Below are 20602 nucleotides of genomic sequence, written 5' to 3' on the forward strand. Positions count from 1 at the left end.
CTGAGCCACCCAGGCGCCCCTCAAAGAACTTCTTATATGAGAGAATGTCTTACATGCGAGAATGTATAACATTAGCCATGTACCTATGATTCTCTTCAATGTTTAACGAATAAGCATGATACGTAAAAATGATTTATGCAATAATGTCAATTCCATAGGGGCACTTGGGTGGCTCAGTTGGTTAAAGTGTCTGACTCTTGGTTTCGATCCAGGTCGTGATCTCAGGGTGTGGGATTGAGCTCCACATCAGGCTCCCTGCTCAACAAGGAGTCTGTTTTTCCCTCTCCCTCTGCTCCTTCCCCTATTCTCTCTCTCTTAAATAAATAAATAAATAAATAAATAAATAAATAAATAAATAAATACAATCTTTTAAAAAATAATGTCAATTCCTTAAACAGAGGGTGTTCTGGTCATTGAACACTCATTAGGGGCATAAAACATCCACAACAATCAATGGTGATGATTATCATGATGATGATGGTCTTCCATGTGTCAGGGGGCTGACTGGGGGTCTGGTAGACACTCTCACTCAGGGTCTCCCGGGCTGATATAACCAGACAACAGTGACATGGGTGGGAGACACCTCAAAGGCCTCCACACGTGTCTGGTGGTTGATGCTGGCTGTCAACTGGTATATTAAACATGCCTTTCCCCCTGCCCAAAGATTTATTTATTTATTTTAGAGAGGGTGAGAGAGCTCTTGGAGGAGAGGCAGAGGGAGAGAGAGAAACCCAAGCAGACTGTGTGCTGAGCATGGAGCCTGATGCGGGGCTCAATCCCACAACCCTGAGATCAGGACCTGAGCTGAAAGCAAGCGTCAGATGTTCAAACAACTGAGCCACCCCTGAACATGCCTTTGTAATCTGGGGCTTTGACATCCGGGCCTTGCTGACCCTGGACTGGCCCTCCCAGGACTAGCTAATTTCAAAAGATAGCAAATGACTTTCCAGAGCCCACATGTCAACTATCTCCTTTTTGGGCTCCCACACTCAGGCCACTATTCCTCCTCCTTCATCACCCAGGGCCAGGTACCAGACAACTAGGGACAGTCCCTAGGCCCCAGAGCCCGCTGAAATTGTTCCAGCTAGCCAATCCTACGCTTGCTTGCCCTGCCTCACCTGTTTCTCCCTATGGAAACTACCATAAAGACTCTTGTCTGCATGTTCTCCATCCTTCTGCCTCCTGACTGACCCTGGTGCTTCTTCACATTGTTCTGTGTGGTATGTCATGCCTCTTGTTTATAGGGATCTGTGAATATAAAAACCTCTTCCTTTATGACTCATTTTTGTGTCTGCAGATCTTACCATATCTGAGTAAATCTTGGGTCCATTTGAAAAGAGCTGGGACCTCAGCCACTGGCCATGTCATCTCCACGTGGCATCTCCGTGTGGCTTGGGCTTCCTCCCATTATGGCAGCTTTGTTGCAAGCATTTGCATCCCAGAAGAGAGAGCCAAAGGGAAGCAGGTGGACCCCAGATCATGGTGGGGTTATAATATTCCATTGTGTATATATATATATATATATATATATATATATATATATACATCTTTATCCATTCATCTATGGATGGACACTTGGGTTGCTTCCATATCTTGGCTATTATAAATAATGCTGCAATAAATATAGGGTGCATATATCTTTTCAAACTAGGTGTTTTTAGATATATTTATGGGGGGGTAAATACCCAGAAGTGAGATGATTGGATCATGAAGTATTTCTATTTTTAATTTTTTGAGGAACCATGGTACTGTTTTCCACCATGGCTGCACCAGTTTGCATTCCCACCAACCATGAACAAGGGTTCCTTTTTCTCCATATGCTCACCAACACTTATTTCTTGTGTTGTTGATTTTAGCCATTCTGACAGGTGTGAGGTGATATTTCATTGTGGTTTTGATTTGCACTTCCCTGATAATGAGTGATGTTAAGCATCTTTTCACGTCTCTGTTGGCCATCTGGCTGTCTTTTTTGGAAAAATGTCCACCCAGGTCCTCTGCCCATTTTTCAATTGGATTATTTCTTTTCTTAGTGCTGACTAAGTTCTTTATATATTTTGGATACTAATCCTTTATCAGATATATCATTTGCAAATATCTTCTCCCATTTGGTAAGTTGCCTTTTTGTTCTGTTCATGGTTTCCTTCGCTGTGCAGAAGCTTTTTATTTTGGTGGAGTCCCGACACTTTCATTTTGCTTTTGTTTCCTTGCCAGAACAAATAATCCTAAAATTTATATGAATAGCCAAAGTATTCTTGAAAAAGAAGAACAAAGCTGGAGGTATCACAATCCCAGATTTCAAGATCCACTACAAAGCTGTAGTAATCAAAACAGTATGGTGCTGGCACAAAATAGACACATGGATCAGTATAACAGAATAGAAAGCCCAGAAATACACCCATGCATTTATAGTCAATTAATCTATGACAAAGGAGGCAAGAATATACGCCGGAGAAAAAGACAGTCTCTTCAACAAATAGTGTTGGGAAAACTGGACAGCAACATGCAAAAAACTGAAGCTGAATCACTTTCTTACGCTGTACACAAAATAAACTAAAAATGGATTAAAGATCTAAATGTGAGGCCCAAACCCATAAAACGCCTGGAAGAAATCATAGGCAGTAATTTCTTTGACATCAGCTGTAGAAACATTTTTCAAGAGAGCACCAGTCTTAACATTATTCCATTGGTGATCTACTTCACTCCATAATTTTCAAACTTCTGCAGTATTTTAGGGAACAAACATTTCTAAAACACTGTCTCTCCTACTTTATTTTTTAAAAAGGAAGGAAGGATTATCGGCACACGTGTAACAATTGATTCCCCTGTATTTTTCACCTGTTGTTGTTGTCGTTGTTTTTAATCCTACGGTGTCAGAGACGTGCGTGTGTTTTGTTGTGGTCTTTGATTTTCAACTATCTGAAAGTAGCAGTCAAGAAAAGCGAGCAACAGATTCAAAGAAAGAGGGAGAAGTGGTTCACACAGAAGCTGCTTTGGCTGGTGGGGGTGGGGAGCACTTACAAGTCCAAAGTGAGAATCTTAAAGTGTCATTTGCCTGGAAAAGAGAGTAGCAGAGAGACAGATGTTTCTCTCATTATTTTTATGAAAAGAGACCAGCGCTGCTCTGATAGGTCACCGTGCAAGAGGACCAGAGCAGAGCAGGACACCTGTGTGTTACCTATTCTTGTGACTTCCACTAGCACCCAGGAAAGGAAATTGTAGCTTGCATTTTGGCTTTAGAGACCACGGCTTTTAGGAGAAAGATATTAAGCAATCATTTGTAATGCCACGAGATCTTTCTTCTCTTTCCGACCAGTCTCTTACTCTGTTGCTCTTGAAGATAGAGACTTTGTAAGAAGCCAAAAACTAAACAGGGAAAATGGGCAGTGCTAGGGTCAAATGTATAGCTCTCTCTTCTTTTAGTCTATTTTGAAACATACCTGTCACTTTTTTTTAGATCCCAAAGACCCAGCTAGTTTATGTTGGGGTTTTTGTTGAACACTAGCCCCTTCAGACATGGGCAATGACTTTCAGGTTTTCTTAGTCAGAGACAATGTAGAGAGACAAAGCCCACCCTGAGTGCTAGATCTGAGCAATGACGGTCCAGGAAATGCTTCATTCTTGTGTGCGTTGGGCAGGATTTCCTGCAAAGGGTCAAGAAAACATATTTCCCCATTGTCTTTGTTTAAACTGTAGAAAACCCTTGTGTCCAACTGGAGACTCTGTTCGTCACTGCCATGGCAACTAAGGAAGATGGGCAGGTCACTCTTTGGCACTGACCTCCACCCTCACAACAAAAGCAAATGAGAAGACAAGGTGTTTCTGAATGTGTCCCTGGGCTCCCTGTGTCCCACTCCCTTCCATCCACCTCACTGGGAGAGTGGAAAAGCCACGGCCAGATCCAAATAGGAACCAGCCAGCAAAATAGGAACCAGCATGCGGGAGGGGCAGTTGAGCTTAATAGCATTTCTTATGATGCATCTCCTTGGAAATAACAGAAAGAGGATTGGTGTGTAGGAGGAGGGGAGGGGAGCGTCTGAAGCAGCCTGTGATCCTTGAAGAGACGGGCTCAAAGCCTCGCCTCTAGGAGGCTAGTGTGACGATGGGGAGCCAGCAGATGGATTAATGACCGAGAATACGAGGTGCCAGTCCCAAGGTAGGTACGGCGTCTAACACTGAGTTGGCAGCAGTAAAAATAACAGTATTGAAGCAGGGAGCGGAAAATCTTGGATATGACTTTCCAGCTCAACAGCTCCGAGCTCTGCCCACCACAACCTGGAGCTTGCTTCCTGTGCCGCAGGCGTCTGCCAGCTGGGCTTCTCTTACTTTTCAACCACTGCCTTCCTACTCCCCAGATGCCCTTTGAGCAGCTTGCCATGCTGTGACTTTACAGAATTTGTTTGGGGCTATTTGGAGATGGACATCCACAGTGAATACACTGGGGCCATTTGCTAGGTCAGTGTTTCCCCGAATGGCTCTATGACAAAACTACATTTCAGTGGTGTATTTCCTTATCTCTCAGAACAACTCCCTTGCTAGGGTCCTGAGGTCAGTGCTGACCCGAAACGGTAGGGCGGAGAAGGCTGTCAATGAAAGTGACTTTTATAGAAAGGTATTTTCAGTAGGGTTGCACATTGGTTTTTGACCAAGGACCTGCTTGGCTTTTAGTAAGAGTTAATGCTGATAATCTGTCAAGAAGAAAACAACAACAACAACAAAAACACAAAAAACAAACAAGAAAAGAAAAAGGAAGACAAGAATAGGCAGTGGGTGTAAGTATCAATAGGGTTATGGCAGCTGGGTGTTTTCTAAGTTGGAGGGGAAAACAAACCACCTGCCATACCATCACTAATGGGACCTTGTGACACTCTTCTCTTGCCAATCAGGGAAGTCACTGGAAGGAAGCTCCAGGGCTCAGAACAGTGTTTCAGATAAACCCAAAATGTCGGCATTAAGTTAACTTCAGTCTAGAAAACTGTCCATTAATACTATTAGGATGGAAAAAAAAATAAACCTTATTTTTTATTCTCATGCACACTTTCAGAAGTGCTTAAATTAGGCTGTGATAAATTTCACACACACACACACACACACACACACACACACACAGAGTAGCAACCTGGAATGATGACTAGAATAAAAATCTAGATCCCCATCCTCAGACAAGTTCCTGGTTAAGGCCCTGAGTCTACTTCTCCATGAGCCTGCGTGAACTGGAGGGGCTGAGGAGCACCCAGTTTCATATATTCTGTCCAAGATATTGTTCTAGATTCTGGCTTTTTCTACCAGGAAGTTACATAAGTTACATTCTCATCATTGAAAATAAAAAAAACCCCATAAAATTTATAAAATATAGCAATCCAGGCAGAAGTTTACAAATGCCTAAAGATAAAAACTGTAGGATCTTGTTTATATAAAGTACAAAACAGTCAAAGCTAAAGCTAATGTATACTGTTACAGGTCAGGATAGGAGTTATCAATGTTTGGAGGGTGGGTGTGACAAGGTTTGGAGGGTGGGGTTTCCGGGGGGGGAGCCTGATGGCATTCAGTTTTTATCTGGGTGCTGGTTACATGAGTATATTCAGTTGTAATAATGTAATTTTACGTACACTTTTTTGCATCTATGTTAAGCTTTGATTACATTTAATTTAATTACCCAAAGCTAATACAGACCTTAGTACAGAAGTTTCGAGGAATCACAGGCCAGGGGCTGGCCTTCATTATGGAAGGTGGCACGTTTGAGGTAAGGATTGGATTGATGGGAAAGCTTGGAACCCAGAACCATCTCCAGCATACAGCAGGCTCTCAGCAAACGGTTGCTGAATTAAGTGAATGAATGAACAGACGAATGAATGAAACACATTTGCTAAACAAAAGAGTCAATGACACAGTTTTATAGCTCAGACAACCAGATGGAGCTTCCAACGTGTCATGTTCTAAACCCACTTCTCAGTGACTGCATTGTGGCAAGTCAACTTCCTGCCACAATGCAATTTTTATAAAGTTTAGGACCTTCCATGACGTGCTAATGGATGGATGGATATCAAAACACATGCAAATACACACACTCTCCCACACTAAGCCAAGTTTTGTTTGTTGGGTTCGTGCAGGATGTGAGTAGGCAGGCACCTGCCAGACTCCGCAAGCTGCCACGCAAGTACTTCTTAGAGCGTGAGCCCCCGGTGGCATGACCCTGCTTTTTCCATCTCTACTTATTGAGAGCTCGTCCAGAGGTTGGCACACAGGTGATGCTCAGAGCATTCCTGCTGAATGAATGAATGAGCCTGAGTTCATGGGCCAGACTGATTCTATCACAGGGCCTTGTCCACCTCCGATGTGGGCTCGATGAGGACAGTCAAATGCTAATATATATATTTTTAAAGTTTGGGGGTGGAGAGTGAAGGACAGGGAGAAACACTAGCCAATTATATGGACACATATTTACACCAAAGATGAGAACATGTACTTCATTAGAACTTCTTATTTTGAGTCCAGGAGTTTTCTTGAGAAATTAAATTAGCATGAGAAGGTTGTTTGGTGGGGCCCCTGGGTGACTCAGTCAGTTAAGTGTCTGCCTTCAGCTCAGGTTGTGATCTCAGTGTCCTGGGATCAAGTCCTGTGTCCGGCTCCCTGCTCAGCGGGGAGTCTGCTTCTCCCTCTCCCTCTGCCACTCCTCCCTGCTTGTGTTCTCTCTCTTTCTCTCAAATAAATAAATAAAATTGTTTTTTAAAAAAGAAGGAGTTTGCTTGGTGAACATGCTCAGGGTACAGGGAGCAGGCTGATCTTGTTCAACACGCATTTAAATTTTACTGAGCACCTATTACAACTCAAGCACTGTGATAGGTTCTAGGTACTTTCACGTGTTATTTCATTCAACCTTATTGAATTCTCATAGTAATCTTGTAAAATTCATGTCATGGTATACAGGAGTTCCTAGCAGCATTCCTAGCATCATGACCGAACATAAATAGACAAGCAACAAGTGCTTATAGAATGAATGAATAAATTAATGAGTGGAAACCCATTTCCCAGCAAGTAAGTGGCAGAGATGGAATTTGAACCCTGGTCCTGATCCCAAGGCCATGACTTTTGAGATAGGAGAGCTTGATGTGCTCATGGACATCGCCTGCCAGTTAAGTTGGAGTATCTCTAGCAAGCCACTCTCTTCCCCAGCTAATTGTGGAGATATGTGGATGCATTATTTTTCTCATGCATGTGTTCATTCATTTCTTCAAGAAAGTTTTCATGAACACCCACTATGGGGCCAGCACTGTTAATTAATCACGCTGAGATTTAGATAGATAGTATGCAAAGCATAGTAATTCCTACTGTAAACTCTTTCATAAGAAATAACTATTTTGTTTATATTTTGTGATATTGTTACATTTTGGGGACAAAGAAATTAAAGAACAGCTCCTGCCCACAAGCAGCTTAGTCTAGTAGGGAAAAGAAGCCAAGTGAATATGGCAAGATTTCCTAGGGAATTTGTCTCAGTCATTTAGGCTGCTATTACAAGACTGGGGGTCTTATAACAGCAGAGAGTTATTTATCACAGTTCTGGTGACTAGAAGCCTGAGATCAGGGTTTCAGTGTGGTCGGGTTTTGGTGAGAGCCCGCTTCTGGGTTGCAGAGTGTCAACTTCTTGTCCTCACAGGGCGGAGGGCAGAGAAGGACGGAAGCTCTCTTGTGACTCTTACAAGGGCACTGATGTCATCTACAAGGGCCTCACCCTTGAGACCTCATCGATTTCTTACTTACCTCCCAAAGGCCCTCCAGTCAACATCACATCAAGGGATGGGTTTCAACATATAAATTTTAGAGGGACACAAACATTCGGTCCATAATGGAATTTGCAGATGAGCCTTATGGGAATATTATTTTTCTTTGTTTTGCCTTTCTGTTGTATTGATAATTGCTATCATTTAAAAAATAGTTTTAATATCCACCATGGTATTATGGTATCATTTTGCTTCTAACGAGTGCAGGGTGGCAAGGGATGATATCATAACAGGTCAGGTAAGGCCGAAATCATCACCACCACGATATGGCCCCAAGATCCGTTTCTTATAGATATTAATGAAAATAAATACAACCCAGTATCTCTGCCTTTTTTACATAGGCCCAGGTTAAACTGGAGAAAATGTCAGAGAAAAGAAACAATTGATAAGTCCTCTGTATCTTTGTTTCTACTTTTACTTCTGAACATCAGGGGATACAAAAGCTGCAGTGTTCTTGTGTGACATAGACCCGCCCCGTGGAAATATAAATCCAATTAAACTGTCTATCCTCTCAACACATCAGGCAAGGTAGATATTTCTGGTTGGAACCTTACCAAAATGTGACTGTGCTTCCACACAAAAACTTTGTTTTCATGCATCTCTCAAAGCTGCTTATAATAGTCCTAAGGAAAAGAATCCATATACAACTGTGAAGCCACATGTCCTGGAAAACATTCAGGAGACTTCTAATTTGGATCAGAGAAGGAATATTGAAAGAGTATCTCTGTCAGATAAACTTGTCCATTCCAGAATCATCAGCATTTCTTTTAACCATTTGAAAAAGGTCATGGAAGAATTGCCCTAAAGCCTTTTCCCTTAAAGACCGTCATTGACATCTTTCAATGTATCTGGTCTGTGGTTTTTGTCCAGGAGATGTGCTCTGATACTATCAGAGAATTCCTATTTTGAGAGGGCCTTTTGGAAACCTCACAGAGCATTGACATCTTCAAAACTGTTAGAAGTATTTGTTTATTTATTTGTTTTTTGCCAAACAAGGGTCTGACTTGGACACAACATCTTGGTATTTGTTGAGCTGATGAAGCACATGCTATGCTTGGCAACAACGCACCTGGTTTTACTTCTTTGGTAAATGAAGAGGCACAACATATCCATTGTGTCTTGCTGCTTTTGACATTGGCATGTGCTCATATCAAAGACTTGGCCAAAGATTTTGCAATCGTGTCCACTACTACATAACATTGTTAATTCTATCAGCGTCAGAGCCTTGAATTATCCATTAACCATGTGTAATGAAGAAGAGAGACAATCCAAGAGACTCTGTCAAGGAAGCGAAAGAGAATTTGACATTCTGCCTTAAGCCATGCAAATGCAGTGACTTCCCAAAAATCACGTCTTGAAGTATTTGGTTGGACCCCAGGCAGAAGTTGTTTTGTTGCTGTTCGCTTGTTTGCAAAGAGAAGAAAGGCTCTCTCTCAGAACATAGAGGTGATTATTCACAGACCTGATTTACTTGGCAGATCGTTTTTTCCATACTAATGATATCAGTCTTTCCATTCGAGATTCATACTTTCATTATGGGTGTTGCTGCTCTGGAAGAAGAGAATGTGGGCAGACAGTTATGTCAACTTTCCAGTTCTGAAGGAAGTGTTTCTGTCACTTGAATTTAAAAGGGCCAACCTTATCAATGTCTTTGAAGGAAAACCATCTACTATGTGGTAATCCGCCTCCAAAATGGCCCCCCATGAGTCCCACGTCCTAGTATCATGCTCTTGTGTAGGCCCCTCTTACAAGTAGGGGTGTTGGTAACCAACAATATATTACAGAAATGATGGTGTATCATTTCTGGGACTAGGTCACACAAGGCATTCAGTTTCCATATTCGTTTGTGTCGATTCTTATTAGCTTCCATTTCTAAGTGTACTATTTTGTAAAATCATACTCTCCTCCCAGTGGTGCATTTCTTCTTAGGCTTACAGCTCCCATGCACTGGGTATCGGAGCCTCTGAGGAGGAAATCAGAGTACCAGCAAAGGGGACTGGGAAACTAGATGTAACTTCAGTGTCTGGCTCTATGTGGGGATGCTGCCTAGTGACCTGACACCATGGGAACCTCTTCTGACTTCTTTGATGTTGCCTAATTCTGTCTGGCCCTTGGTTGGGGAGAAAATCTGTTTAAAAAGGATCACTGAGGTTAAGACTTAATAACTCTGAGAAACAAACTGAGGGTTCTAGAAGGGATGGGGGTGGGGGATGGGTTAGCCCGATGATGGGTATTAAAGAGGGCACTTACTGAATGGAGCACTGGGTGTTATATGCAAACAATGAATCATGGAACACTACATCAAAAACTAATCATTTAATGGATAATGATTAACATAACATAATAAAATAGAATTTAAAAAAAGACTTCATTAGGGTCAGGATTTGATAGCTCTACTTTTTGTGCAAAACACAAACATATTTCATGTAGGTATGAGGAAAAGAATTTTTAATCTTTCTCCCAGACTGAAGGGTATTTAGATATGTTCAGGCTTCGCATTTTACTTTCCTTTATTAATTAGTGGGGACATCTGCATTAACACGGGATCATTAATTTATGATCTAGTGAGTCTTTTCCACCTCTAACTTCCCTGATGAAAGAGAATGAAACAAAAAGGAAGTGTTTGATCAAGACTTCTCCCACAGATTTAAAATCTGGCCCCTGAATAACATTAAAGATATTGATTTCACTGTTGTCTACCTAGTTTTCTGTGAAACAAACATATTAACCAAAAATAGAGGCACTAGGACTCGGATTTTGTATGATTACTTGCTCAATCATTAACGTGAAAGTATTTTGCCATTCCCTTTAACTTCTAAATAAAACCGATGTCAGCAATACCACCCCAAGTCATATCATTTCTTGAAACTAAAATCACAGCTTCCTCTGAGGGGTCTCAGAAAATACAATTGAAATCATAAGTAGTCTTGTTACACTTACTCATTTAGGGCGCATCCTTATTCTTCCACATCCATTTTCTTCCCTGTCTGGGTTTGAGTGTCAGTGAGTTTTCCAACACAACATTCTAGAAGCAGTCAGCTCATGAACTCAGAATAGAATCCTCAGAAACAAAAAGAAACATGTATCACAAGTGTATTAGTTTTCTATTGCTGCTGTAGCAAGTTACTCCAAACTCCAGGCTTTAAAACAATGTAAATGTGTTGTCTCATGGTTCTGGCTCACAGATGTCTGACCCAGGTCTTACTGGGCTAAAATCATGGCGTCCACAGTGTCCTGTCCATTTCCTTGTCTCTTCCAGTTTCCTTGACTCGAGACCCTCTTTCTCCATTTTCAAAGCCATCAATGGCAAGTAACACCCTTCTCGTACTGCATTGCTCTGACCTTCTTCCATAGGTACGTCTTCCTCTGAATCCTCTTCTACCTCCCTCCTCCGTGGTGAAAGATTCCTGTGATTACATCAGGCCACCCAGATCATCCAGACTGATCTCCCCATCTCAAAACCCTTAACTTAGTCATATCTGCAAAGTCGTCTTTGTTGTGTACGGTGACATATTCACAGTTTCCGGGATTGGGAGGTGGGCATCTTTGGGGGGGCCATTATTCTGCCTCCCACAATAATTTTTAGAGTGTCTAAAAATAACATTCCAACATTCATTTAGGATGCAGTGCCTTCTCCCTCCTAAAAAAATTGTGTTTTATCAGTTACACGAAGCAAATGAATCCCCCAGTTCTGCACCCATAAAACTATCATCTAGGCAGACAATGGCAGCCAGCATGTTGCGGGGGCATCTGCTTCCTTTGCAGTGAAATTCCCTCTGAAGGAAAGACGAGCAGGGAGTGCACAGTCCACAAAACGGCATACTCTAGAGAGGGCCCATGCCTTCCCGTCGTATGTTTGTTGCTGTTCTTCAGATTCCATCCCAGTACCAAGCATCAGTCCTGTGAGCGTTACTGTTATCTTGAGAGATTTTTATTTTTTAAAATACTTGATCCAAAAGGAAGAAATTTATGTCTTAAATTTGTCACATATGAGAGAAAGGGGGAGGGCAGCCAAGAATTCCTTCCATTTGGCATTGTTCTAGTCTCTCTCCCCAAGAGGCAGGCATATCATGGATCCATGTTTTGGAGATGATATTAACCACTTTTCCCAATAGTTACTGATTATGGACTTGAGCAAACAGCACACTACTTTGCCATGCCCTTTTCCTACTAATACTTATAATGTGGCTTCATATGCAAATTCATAAGTGTTCTTATTTGCATGATATATAACTGGAACAGTTTCATAACTCTGACAGTATGGTATATGCTTGGTAATTTAGTGCATATACGAAATTCATTCAATTTTGATCAGATTAAAAAAATATATAAGAAAACAGAATAACTACAATTATGAAGGACACATGTTGAACCAGCTGTAAGTTTCTGTCTGATATAGAGTCCATATGTGAATGTAATATCCTGAAAATGCTACCTGAGAGTCCACATGTGCAATAAGATGAAATGGTGTCCATTTGGGCTTCTCAGAAATCAGGGCAAAAGTGAGTAAAGGAAGATTTATTTCTTTGTTGGGCAAATGGCACAGATTTCCTTTTGATGGTCAAGTGTTTCCAACACAGTTAGAGTGAGCCCTGGTGTTGCAAACTCCGCCCTTCATCATAAACATTCTTAAAGTTACACTAAGGATAAATGGGAGACATGTGCAGTCCACATTTTTATTTCTATAAAAGTATCCTGGACAAATGAGAAGGAAAGACAAAGTGGGTTTCCACCCCCAAATCCTACAGGTGGTTTCAGTTACTCAATATGTTTGTCTAATTGCTCAAACGTTACCTACACAATATTGAGAGCAGGTACTCTTTTGCAAAGTTTCTTCATTAGCTTCTGAATGTTGCCTGCACCATCTTTAACATAAATTCCCTTTTCTTTTCTGCAAAAGCTGAAATGTGCTGTGTTCTTGTCTTACCCTTTGCCATCCAGTCTTAAGATCCTGGATCTGACAAGCATAGCATTAAAAGGGGGGGGGGGGCAGGGGACCGCCACCAGCTGTTGCTAATAAAACAAATGCAGCCCCTGCATCGGTCGCTTCCTCCTTTAACTTCATATCCCCATGGTGTTGGCAGTAATTGGGAGGGGGGTTACCAGGGCATTCCTCTCTCGAGGGAGACAATAAGAATATTAATATTAATGCACTAGCTACCCCTTCAGATGGGAATGGATAAGATGGAATGATTTAAAGAAGGCTTGATCAATCATTCCATTTCTTGGCAAGAAAATGATGCCTTTTGCATTTAAGAAAGAACATCTGGGTGGAATCACAGTGGTTGCACCTCCTTGATGGAGTTCGATTTTCCCTCCCGTCTGGGACTTCTGGCCCTGCGGGGGGACAAAAGCAGAAGTTTGAAATGCTTACTTGAAAATATGGGCTTACATTTCAGCAGTCTGTCTGTGACCTTGCTGCCAACTGATTTATTAGCGGGGTCTAAGAAGGCATCTGGGGTAGCTGGTCAACTTGTCTGATTCTGAAGCAGAGGGTGGCCACCCTGGGAGCATTTGTGACTCTGTGACCCCACATCTGGCCCCCGGAGCTCCTTCTGCTCCCAGAGCGGCTTGAAGAGTGTCTGCAACCACAAGCTCTTTGGAGCAACGTGGACAGTTAGCTAAACCTTTCAAAGCCTGAGAGAGTCAAGAGGTTGCTGCCTGCTCATGACCAGGGCATCAGCAAGGTGGCGGCACAAAAGGCCCTCGCACTTGGCAGATAGACACGGGTTTCTCAAGACATTAAATATTTCAAGGTCTCGCTCCTGAAAGCACAAGTGGAGCCTTGTGTAACAGACAAAGATGTGTGGCCTCCAGGAGGGGGTGGGGGACACTTTGCTCCTTTTACTGTTCTCTCTCTGAATAGTGATGACCCAGCATGGAGACATTCGTGACCTGCATCCCCTCTGCCAGATGCTAGACAACCATTAGGGAACTAGAGGAACGGCCCTTCCAGGGACACGCCTGCCACGCATCCACACTCCTGGCTTTAGGAGTCTGGGGGGTGGGGGGAACGGAGCAAGGTGGGGCTCATCGGGGCAAAATCGGCACACGGAACAAATGCAGAGGATTACAGGAAGGCAAAGGCACCTGACTCAAATCAAAATAAAGAAGAGGGAGGTGTTCAAAGAGAGTCTTTCAACCGAATACCAGTTTTAAAGATCACAGGCACATCCTAAGTGACATCCCGTATCTTCCCAAAGAGCATTCACTCGCACAGAACTCACCACTGCCCCAAACCTTTATGTTTATCTGTAATCCCTAATTATACAACCCCCTGAAACCCCTTTCCTGCCTGTAATGCGAGGCTTATGCTAGAACAACCTGGGAATGACAGTATCAGTCACTATTATTCCAAATCCCCTCTTCCCATTAGGACTATAAGCTCCATGATGTCACCGATTCCCCAGTGCCTACAACTGCATCTGCCATATAGGTGTTTGATAAATATTTGTTGACTACATGAATGAATGAATGAATATAAATCTATTCTCTACCCTCTCAGAGCACAGAGCCTAAGAAAGTATCACACACATGACCAAAAGCAGAAAGCTGACATCTAACCAGGCAGTAAAATATGGGGTCAAGTTCCATCTCATAAGATGATCCATCACCATTGTTCCATTTTGGGGCCACAAGCAGGTGAGATGCTTCAAAGCCCTTCCTGGAAACGTGCACCCATACACGTGGTTTCTAAAGAAACACTATTCTACTCTTTAGTACATTATGTTATTGCTATGGAAACAGCGATATTTTAAAGAAGAACACTGGAACTTTCCAAATACAGTATTTATTCTTCTTGTACTAGCAAATAATGTGTTTCGCCTAAGAACTTGTTAGGTGGCCCGCAGCTAAATATAAAGGGACAGATTCTCATCATGTGTAAGTCTACAGGAAAATTTGGACCACCGGCTTTTCAAGATACATTTTAAAATAAACTCAGCACAAAACTCTAGACATAACTGGGGCTTTCAATAAAACACTTAATATGTCAGATTTGTTTTTGAGTTAGAAAAACTATTTATATTGGAGCCCCAGAAAAACCCTCTGCAGGGTTATAAGCTGTCCCTGTCTTTGGATTTTCAAAGGACTGACCCCACTCATTAGTTTTGTTTATGACCATCAATACCTCTGTAATGCTCAGCTGAATAATATGACCCTAGCTTTCCAGGACTAGCATTGCATTTTAACGGAAAGTTGCTGAGAGAAAGCATAAACCCAGCCTAGGCTCTAATAGCACAAGAGAAAAAGAACCAAAGAAGATCGAAGGAGCGTTAGCAAAGGGGTCCCTCGACTCTAGCACACACGTGCAAGTTCATTAAGTGCCAATTGATAATATCCTCTTGTACAATTTTGCCTTCCTTACAGATCCATTTTTAAAGCAAAACTAGATGGATTCATTTTTAAAAAAAACTCTCTTCCTGCTGATAAAAATAAAAATTGAGAGCAATTCGCTGAGAACCACAATTCCAACATTATAGTGATCATAATTTCTACCTTGCATTTCGTGCAAAATTGACAGCATTGCAGCATTTACTTTTAGTTTAGTCAAGTTATCCCTGGGCAGAGGTGGCGACACCCCCCCTTCTTTCCTAGTGATGGAAAGAACATAGACTTGAAGCCAGCCAGACCAAGGTTTGCGCTCTCTGGTTGCCACCTGTGAGCTATTTGCCCTGGAGCAAATTCCTACCTCCCTCAGCCTCGCTCAGTTCCATAACTTAGTGGATCACCCGAAATAGAACACACCTAAAGATCCTAAAACAGGTCTTACTAAACATTTAATTCTCTTCTTTTCCCTGATAATATAAAATAACCATTCCATTTCTCTTTCTTGTTTTCAGCCTGCTAAAGTGCAAATATTTTTAAGGCTTCCAGAAGGTGAAAGATTGTAAGAATCACGTTTCCATGGACATAGTTCGCTTAAAGCAAACAGTTCTCCCATTGGTACTTTAGATCAACACTTATTTGACAAAATAAGATTGCTCACATTACTATAATTTGTGCTACGTGTCACTTTCTGTTCAAGAGCTCAAAGGGCATTACAAATACAAAATGCTTGCAATCTATAAAGATATAGGTAAATATTATGTTTCGTTGATAAGGTAAACTGATAATAACAAAGGAAGTAATGTGCACAAGATTTGATACTACTTTGGTGACATCCCGGAGCAAATACCCAACTTCCATATTCTATCTACACTTCACGAGTGGCAGCAGGCACCACGTACTCCCCACCCCTCCTCTGTGACCTCGCTGCTGTCACAGGTTGACCATCGTACGTGGGTCCCCACACACATCCTTCAGCACGACACCCCAAGCAGCATCCAGGAGGTAGGCGGAGTGGGTTTATCGGTTTAAATCCATCTGCCTTCCTTGAGTGGGTTATTTTCCAAGTGTTGTCTACATTAGGAGCAAAGTCACATGAAGGAACTCAGAGTTTTTTTGCATGCTTCCTTTCCAGTATTTTTAAATATTCATTAAAATATATCCTTAAACGAGCGCCTGGGTGGCTCAGTCGGTTAAGTGTCTGCCTTCGGCTCAGGTCATGATCCTGGGTTCCTGGGATCAAGCCCTGCATCAGGCTCCCTGCTCATCAGGGAACCTGCTTCTCCCTCTCCTCCCTGCCCCCAACTTGTGCTCTCTCTCGCTATCTCTCTTCCTCTCAAATAAATAAATAAAATCTTAAAAAATATATATATCCTTAAAAATGTGCTCATTTGTCAGTTTTATCATTGGACCCAGGACAATGGAATTCTCAATCCATTAATCTTCAGAGACAGGAAATTTGCTGAAAACCCTGCCTCTCTCCTCCTCAAGGAAGAAAATATCTACCCACTTCCCCAAGAACCCCCACCAACCCAAAACTGGCTCCATCTTTTTACTTACTGGGGTTCGCCACCAGTCTCGTCCCCTGCTTGCCACTTCACCTGGCCCCCATCATACTTCCTTTTCCTGCATTTTCCCTGCTCAGATTTTTAGAGGAAATCACTCTCCCATCTGGCTCCGTTGCAAGCGCAGATTCCCCATTTCAGCCAGGCCCTCGGGACTGCTTAGCGATTCTACAGAACCACAGTTGGCCCCTTTCCCTCTCCGTTTCATCAGAGCTTCTAAATCTTCATCAGCCTTCTCGGTCTCCACCCCCTGGCTCCGTTGACTCAACAGATGCCAACCTGTCATGGAGAACACAGACACCATTAGGTAGGGGCTCCCCAGGCCATGTGAGCTCTGCCTGAACCTCTGCATGAACTCATTCTTGGCTTGGCCTCTCCTCCTCTCTCTGCACAATGTCCATCCCTCCCCCCTGGCCCTGTGCCCCTCACCTGATCCAGGACGCTCTGCCATTGTTTGCCTGCCACTCCCTCAACACACCTTTAAAATCTTTTCTTGGACAAATTCCTCTGAGCCTACGAATGAGATCAAGAGTGTTCCTCACCACAAATAAACAAGCAAGAGAGCAAGCAAAGCAGAGCCCTTTCTTTGACCCAGAGCCTGACACTTGAGCTCCATCCCACCGCCGAGTGCTTTCTCCCATGCTGCTTCTGCCTGAGGTAAAATCCTACCTATTCCTGTACCTCCAAATCCTGCCCGCTCCTTTAGATGCAAACCCCCTTGCATTTCCTTCCCGATCTCCGCACATATGAAGAGCCACTTGCCTGCATGAATTTCAAAGCACCTGTGCCCCTCTCCCCAGCTTTCTTATGTCATAATCGCGGGCACTTCTGCTCCCATAGCTCCTGGATATTCAGCAAGGCCAGAATCCCTCTCTCATGCATTTTGTATTCCTCAAAGTGCCCAACATGTCTTGTATACAACAGGTGCTTATTTAGTCACCCCCATTTTAGAGAGATTAGGAATCTTTAGCCCCATGCCCTAAATCACAAAGCTTATGTAAACACCAAAGTTGCCACGAATGTTAGTGTTCTTTCAACCCCTCGTGCAAGTTCCCTATTCTTAAACAACTTCCTGGAACTAGGTCCCCATCATCTCATTTCTGTGGTCTGGAGCAAGTTTCTTTAAATGTTTACTTTCCAAAGGCTTTCCACACACGTTTGTTTCATGTTCCACGTAGTAGGAGCTAAAAAATGTTGACCGGATGAATAAGTGAATAGGTTTTAGCTGATGATATCCAGAAATAGAAGCTAGAAGCCTTCGTTGATCTTGCGGTTATTTACAGTAATTGATGTTCACCAGGATCTAAGATTGGTTAAGTTCATTAACGGTGGAGATCAGAAGCCTTCTGGCCGGTGGGGGGCGGGGTTGGGGGAGCCTCACGGGCGGGTCACGCTGTCCCCTGCCTGTAATGCACGCACACTGAGGCCAAGCGCTGGCTCCACCCCGGAAGGCAGCCAGCCCCCCTGCCCCTCAGCCCGGCCAGGGATTCCATTCTTCCTGTGATACAACATTTTCATTAGTAGGCAATTTACCATATTTAAAAAATTACAGTGTAATTGTCATCTGTTTTCCAAATCAAGTTGTCCAATTCTGATCCTTAGGGTCTGAGATAAAAGCCTCAACAGTCATAAGGAGAATGGTAGGAGATGATCTATTTCCCCTCCCGCATTGCCTACCAAAGAAACAGCTCCAAATGTTGAGTCAGGAGAGCCATTCCAGATGATTAAAGAAAACCAGGGCAGGCCATTTTACAGTCCACCTTCTGTAAGACCAGGTGGAATGAAAATTTTAAATATAGGTACAGTTGGCGACCTCTCTGCTAAAGAGAAGCTAGAAGTCTTCGTTGATCTTCCGGTTATTTACAGTAATTGATGTTCACCAGGATCTAAGTTTTATTATATTTGACAATGATAGGATTATGTAAAAATCTCCTGGCACTGCAGGTATTTTCAGGAGATCAAAGCACAACCCCTAGATAATAAGCAGTTTGCGAGTGCTGAGGAATGTACACTTTGTTATGGATGGTACACTTTGTGATTCTGAATAGGGCTGGTGAAAACGGTCACTTGAACCCAAAAGAAGAGTCTATTATCCAAAGAGTGTAAGAATGCTACTGCACTTTAAAAAAAAGAGAGTTTTAGCTGCAGACAAGAAAGGGAGAGTATTAGCCCCTCAGCAGAATCTTCAGTAATTGCCTCCCTGAAAAGGCTCTAAATAGAGTAATCACATAAAGGTAAACGTAATGGTATAAAGAAACGATTGAACACATTTAGGTGGGACAACTGAAGGCTGGATGCATTTGTTTTTCGTTCCTCACTGAAAGGCAGAAGCCGTGTTTTGTAGATGTAGGAAGGAGCCAGAGGATTGAATACAGAGATTAAAATACTTCATAATTGCTTTAGTCAAATGAACAGATTTTGTATATAAAAGGGACCTGTAGGCATAATTTAGGGCAGGTTTTGCATGGAAATGAAGTATCAGTTACAAATCCAGTACCCAACCACCTTACACAACTTGTCTCCCTAAGATGGGTATTTTAAATCTCTAACTTATTAAAAGATGAAATGTTGGAATGTTGGATAGATTGAAATCATTTGTCAGATCACGAAGTCCTCATAACATTTCTCAGCCTTAATAACACATCTGCTCTTAGAATGTGGTCTCTTGATAATAGCTGTCTGAAAGTGTCTGAATTTAGGGATTATTTGAGACAACAGATTTCCTTCTATTTGAAATTGAACGAGGCATCTGCTCCCTCACCGTTAGCTTTGTGGGATAGTCTCAAGGCATCCATAAAAGGGCAGTTCATTTTGAGCACGACAAGAAGAAGAAAAGACCTCTGTTGACAGTATAAGATTTGCAAAGGGAAATGAAGAACTTTTAAAGGTAGTATTGTATATTTAGAAATAATACTCCATGGTTCCTTTTCTGATCTGGGGAGAACACGGTGGCTGGGATGGCAGGACACTCCAAAACCAAAAACTTAGAGAAGACTTTGCTGGAACGTCGAGTAGGGATTCACAAAACGGTGTCTGATTTGATTCAGTACAATGAACAGAACCTAATGGAAATGGACAACCACAATCATTCCAAAGACCACAGGCCAAATTAATGTCCAAGCACAAGAACATATGAAACAGAATGGAAAAATAATACCTAAAAGTCACCTTCTCCATTTTACTTCCATGACAGAATATTCCAGAAGGTGAAATCATAACAAAACCTTTATGCAAGTTCAAAGGTAAACCATATATACAAAGGAAGACGGGTTGTGCATCGTTGAAGGTGCTGGACTGATAAGGCAAAAACCATTATCAACTTCTCGACTCCATTTAATTATAAAAAGTTACCATTTATAGTTGGGCAAGTTCATTTTAAAATGATGGTATGCCCTTTCATTTCCACACACACCCACAAAAATATTTTTTACATTTAGAAAGAAGTAAAAGGCAAATTTTAGCTACGTTTCCTGATATTTGCATATTGTCATCCTACAGAGGGCTCCACATGTCTTACATGTGGATACAATTTATCCACTTAATGGCTTAATAGCTACCTCACAGCCAGGAGACAACACCTCGATTATAAAAACCACATTCTTCCTACGAATCAGTCCACATTACATGTATATATGCAAACATGTATACAAAGGATTCATAGATTAGATACGTGGCATTTTTAAAACAACTGGATTCTCAGATCACCTAACTGTCCAAATGTGACCGTAACAATGAAACATCAAAATTGAGCCCTGTTTGAAAAAAGACGGCCGTCCGTCCAGGTTCCCACATAGGACAACACCTAACTGTTTTGGAATAACAAAAGGTGTGGTGAGAAACACTTCCCCAGTTGTCTTTGGTTTTGGGGGGGTGTCCTTACTCGTTGATCTTTCTGCTCCATTTGGCACCACTTCTTACCTTCCTTTGGGGAACCTA

General features: G+C 42.3%; 1 long non-coding RNA gene across 1 annotated transcript; it reads right to left on the minus strand.

Annotated features, from left to right (window-relative positions):
• Positions 1-5676: 5676 nt before the first annotated feature.
• Positions 5677-10773, minus strand: LOC141374065 (uncharacterized). Its single transcript, XR_012380611.1, has 3 exons — positions 10716-10773; positions 9238-9325; positions 5677-5816 (listed from the first exon to the last, which is right to left on the minus strand). It is a non-coding gene; the product is annotated as an uncharacterized lncRNA (long non-coding RNA).
• Positions 10774-20602: the final 9829 nt, after the last annotated feature.

The sequence above is a fragment of the Callorhinus ursinus genome, unplaced genomic scaffold (genome assembly GCF_003265705.2).
Source record: "Callorhinus ursinus isolate GAN/ISIS: 27379988/994484 unplaced genomic scaffold, GSC_fseal_2.0 scaffold13, whole genome shotgun sequence".
Taxonomy (NCBI): domain Eukaryota; kingdom Metazoa; phylum Chordata; class Mammalia; order Carnivora; family Otariidae; genus Callorhinus; species Callorhinus ursinus.